This window comes from Chrysochloris asiatica, unplaced genomic scaffold, assembly GCF_000296735.1.
Source record: "Chrysochloris asiatica unplaced genomic scaffold, ChrAsi1.0 scaffold00164, whole genome shotgun sequence".
NCBI classification, from domain to species: Eukaryota; Metazoa; Chordata; class Mammalia; order Afrosoricida; family Chrysochloridae; genus Chrysochloris; species Chrysochloris asiatica.
The window spans coordinates 7,554,811-7,559,911 of NW_006408682.1; the positions used below are offsets into that span (position 1 = coordinate 7,554,811).

General features: G+C 37.8%; 1 pseudogene; it reads left to right on the forward strand.

The window, feature by feature from the left end:
• The first annotated feature begins 1,373 nt into the window (after positions 1-1,373).
• LOC102841778 lies at positions 1,374-4,656 on the forward strand (annotated as a pseudogene).
• The last annotated feature ends 445 nt before the right edge of the window (positions 4,657-5,101 follow it).

Sequence of the window (5,101 nt, forward strand, 5' to 3'; positions counted from 1 at the left end):
TGAGCCCATGGACAAGCACATAACCATGGAGGGCTAGAGTGGAGAGTGAAGCATCCAGCTGATATGAAGTGAGGGGAGATGCACAAGAACACCCAAAGTTGCAGACAGTACACTTTTGACCTAGCCTCGATGGCTTGATAATCAGAACCCGAATAGAGAAAGATAAAAAACAAATTTTGTTAAAGGAAACGATGATAAATTGCTACAGTTTGATGAACTTGACCTATATTCATGGATGTAGTACTTCAAAATACCAACTGAGAGGTAAGGAGTCTTAACATCCAATATCAATCCTATCCCCTCTGTACACAGGGTAGATAGGGATGGGTAACTTAGACATTGGCTAGTAAAATGAGGGGGCGGTAAAGGCACGAAGGCTTATAAGTTTTCAAGCGTGAGTTTAGTTTAAGAGTGTGTAAGGGAAGATGGAGTCCCCACTGAATAGTTTTCATCTTGTCTAGATGGGTCTGGAGAAAAGAGATGGGGATAAGATTCTTATGACTCAGTAGTAATTGTTATCATGACGAATTGCAACTGTCACAAATGTAAAGGTACAAAGTTTGTAACAAAAATGAGGGAGTTCCCAACAATATCACTAGTATCATATGCCAGTAAAATTTTGCTGGCAAAACCAGAATGGTGACAGCAGTATAGCCATGAAGAACTGCCTGCCTGAAGTTCAAGCTAGATTCAACGAGGATGTGGACTAAGGGAAATCACTGCTGATGTCAGACGGATCTTGGCTGAAAGCAGAAAGATGTTTATACCCGTGCTTTATTCACTATGCAAGGGCATTCTATTGTGTGGATCACATCAAATTATGTTTAACATTGTAAATAGGAATTACAGAACTTTTCATTGTGTTCATATGGAATCTGCATATAGACAAAGAGACAGTTGTTAAATCAGGACAAGGGGAAGTGTCTTGGGTTAATACCAAGACAGGTGTGTGTTAGGGGTGTATCCTTGCACTGTACCCATTCAGTCTGCATTCTTAGCAATAATACAAGAAACTGGGCAATATGAAGACGAATGTGGCATCAAGATTGCAGGAAGGCTCATTAAAAACCTGTGATACTCAGATGATACACCTTGCTTGCTAAAAGAGAACTTGAAACACTTACTGATGAAGATCAAAGAGGACAAACAAAAATCCTTGCAACTGAACTAATAAGCAACATCATGATAAATGGAGAAAAGATTGAAGTTATCAAGGATTTCATTTTACTTGGATCCACAATCAACACCCATGATAGCAGCAGTAAAGAATCACACACATATTGAATTGGGCAAATCTGCTGCAAAAGACCTTAAGGTGTTAAAAAGCAAAGAGTGTGCCTGACCCAAACTATGGTATTTTCAATCACTTCATATGCACAAGACAGCTGGGAAACAAAAACAAAAATAAAAACAAATGGGGGAGTAGTTAATCTTACAACCCAGAAGCAGAGGACCCTAGGAACACCAACGAAGAAGAGCAAAATCAGAATACAGGGCCCTATCCAGAGAAGCAGCGACACCAGAGATGGAGGCAGAGATGATGACATGTAGAGAGGGAGCAGCTGAGGACTCTAGACTCATAGAAACAGAAAGATTGAGGGCTGGCAGCCAGGAGGCAGGCTTATAGAATGTGTTGTTGTTTAAATTATTATATACTCCTGAGTGTTTTTGTCTACATCTCTCCACCCTCCACCCCATCCCACCCCACCCTAGAAAAAAAGAAAAACAGAGGGAATGGAAACAAATATTGTTGAATGATGACGCACGGAGGAGATTGTAATCATTGCAATGAAATGATGGAGTAAGGGTGATATTCTCCCATGTAAACTATCACTCAGTTCACACACACAAAAAAAAATTGGAAAAAAAAAAGAGAAAAATGAGGTCTACAGTACTAGACATTTAATGCAAATGTGTATACCCCAACGAGTATGATATTTCTTTCAAAGCAGATGCCTATAGTTGGGTGGGGACAAGATGATGGATGAATATGATAATATACAAAATAAAACAAAAGAAGGGTTGCATAAATTACTGATGATAATATGCCTCAATATTAGCAGTATGATTAACTTAAGTTTGTGTCCCTATAGTTAAAAAACCCCAACATATGAAAGTGTGTATAAATTCTAGACCCATTTCAGGAATACGTGAAAATCATTCAGTACTGAATTTTATCTTTCTATTTGAGTAGAGAAAAAGACTGGCCATTTAAACTTATTGTTATATGATATTTTAACATAAAATGAACTAAATGTAGGTATATCTTCAATTGACATTGGTTGCTATTAGTGTTGCTTTTGAAATTTCATATAAAATTATATTCAAGGAAAAAGTTGCTAAAAATAGCAACCTAGATATGTTTCTGGTTTTGGTTTTGAGATTAATTGAGGGCAACCAACCGCAAAATCTGCAGGAGGGAGATTTCCCATTAGCACAGGTAGTGGCTTCAGTACTTGGTTTGTTCTCTGAGGTCCACAGTTCCTAAGATTCGATCCCCAGGTATTATGATTTGGATTTCAGGGGGGACCTAAGAACTTGTATTTTTATGAAACACCTCTGGTATTTGTTTAAAACTTTTATACTGAAAGTTTGGCATGTTGCATTTAATTGAATGTGCTCCCAGTTTATAGTATAACACCAGGCACACATGAAGAACTCAATGTGTATTTGTGTACTAAATATGTCACTTTGAACCTGAAAGGTGAAGAATGGGGGGAGAGCAGAAATGCTGAGCAAGGGTTTTGTATTATTCTCTCAACTGTACTGATACCTTTTCTGTCATTTTTCACGGGTAAGAGACTGTCTCCTTTTATTAAAATGTATTTGCAAGTTAATTCTCGGACTTCAGATTTTGATGGAAAGAATTGGGAAAGAGAGGAAGAAGGGTTATTATAGAAACAATTTCTCCTAAGCACACTGGGACCCACATACCTGAAGTTATGACAAGCTGTTTGCCAATAAAAGTCACTTTCTTTAGGGTGTGGGGGCATAACAGTCACTTTTCAAAGTCAGATAGCATCTATATTGGACACAATATAATTTACTTGATCATCTTCAGACATTCATAAACTATATTCTCTGTAATTTTTTTTTTAAAAGAAAGTATTTTAAAAAAAGACAAATTAAAAAAAAACTCTTTACTATGAATTGGGAGAATGTTTACCGAAAACATGATCAGTTTTCCATTCAGCAATTCATATACATTTTGTTTCATCCCAATGATTGCAATCCCTACAAAGACTTATTCCACTTCCTCTGTGTGCTTCGTGAAAACTGTGCAATAGGGTGAGTTCGTCTCCTTGCCCGAAGCAAAACTAAGGGTCATAATTGCTGGGATTCCACCAGTTCCTATCTGACAAGTACGGTCTTTTTATGATTTTGAGTTTTGTTCTACATTTTCCTCCCACTCAATCCAGGACCTGCTAATATGACCCCTTTCAGAGCAGTTGGAAGTGGTAGCCAGTCACTACCTAATTCTTCTAGTCTCAGGGTAGTGGAGACATGCTTGCATAGTCCTTTGAACTAATTATTTCCAGGTATTTTCGATTTTCATCACTCTTCTTTCCTCCAGATAGGGAGAGACAAATAGTTGCACCTTAAATGTCTGCTTATGAGTTGTTGTTTTATTTTGCTCATGACTTTTTAAAACCCGTTGCTACTCACCAAAGTAGGATGTAGAACATTGTCTTTGTAGACTACGTTATGCCAATTGACCATGGTGTCCCCTGAGACAATGGTCCTGAGTCCCCATCCCAGTGACCCAATTCCATCATCTTGTCTACACCCAACTATAGGCATATGCTTTGAAAAAATATCATATTTGTTGTGGTAAACACATTTGCATTAAATGTGTATTACTATAGACGTCATTTTCTCATTCTTTTAAAAAAATTTTAAAAGAGGATTTATAAATATTTTTCTGTGACAGTCCAATATATTCCTTGCTAGGTTAAAGTCTAGATACTTGATGATTTTTGTCGATATCTTCAGGTATTTGATTATGTCTAAGAAATTTTTACAACTTTGCCCTTTGTATGCTCTGCATTCATGGATATATTTGGAGCAAAGATAAATATCCATGTATAAATAGCTTCTGTCAAACTTGTATATATGTATATACAGTTTGCACAAGGTGACTGAAAACACCAGGCCAAATGAAATCAAAAGAACGTCACCCTTGTTCTCCAAGTGATCATAGAGGATCCAGAAGTCCTAGCCAAAGGAGAACTGGAAGTACATGTCCTTCCTGCGGAAGAAATCGGAGGTGGTCTGATAGTCTTAAAGGGTCTCAACACAGGCGATTTTCTTATAGCCAGTCTAAATCTCCTAAATCACTCCTAAGGCTGTAAACCTCAGCAAGGCAATCAAGAACTCAAAGAAGAAATTCTGCTTCTAGAAGAACGGTCAAGGTCCAAGTCCTTATCAAAAAGGTCCAAGTCATTAGGAAAATCACAATCAAGTTCACCTCAAAAACAGACTAGCTCAAGAACAAAATCAAGACCACATGGAAGACATTCTGACTCCATAGCAAGATCCCTATATAAATCTCCCAAAGGGTACACCAATTCTCAAACTAAAGCACATATAATAAGACATTTTCTTTTTCTATCACATTCTAGATCTCAGAGTTATCATCATAAAAACAGTTGGTGAACAAAAAACAGAAGAGCACTACATAGTCTTTAATATGTTACAAAGCCTCTCATTATGTTAAATAAAATTTCTTCCAAGGCATACAGAAAAAAAATATATATATAGTTGTTGTTCTTGTTAGGTGCCATTGAGTCGGTACCAAATCATAGCGACCCTATGCACACTGCCTGATCCTGGGCCAACCTCACTACTGTTGACATGCTTGAATCCACCGATACTGCCACTTGGCCAATCTGTCTTGTTGGGGGTCTTCCTCTTCTTCTCTGACCCTCCACCTTACTAAACATGATATCCTTCTCCAGTGACTGGTCCCTCCTGACAAAATGTCCAAAGTATGAGACACGAAATTTGGTCATCTTGGCCTCCAAGGAGCACTCTGGCTGTATTTCTTCCAAAACAGATCTATTGAATCTATTGGCAGCCATGACACCTTCAATATTCTCCT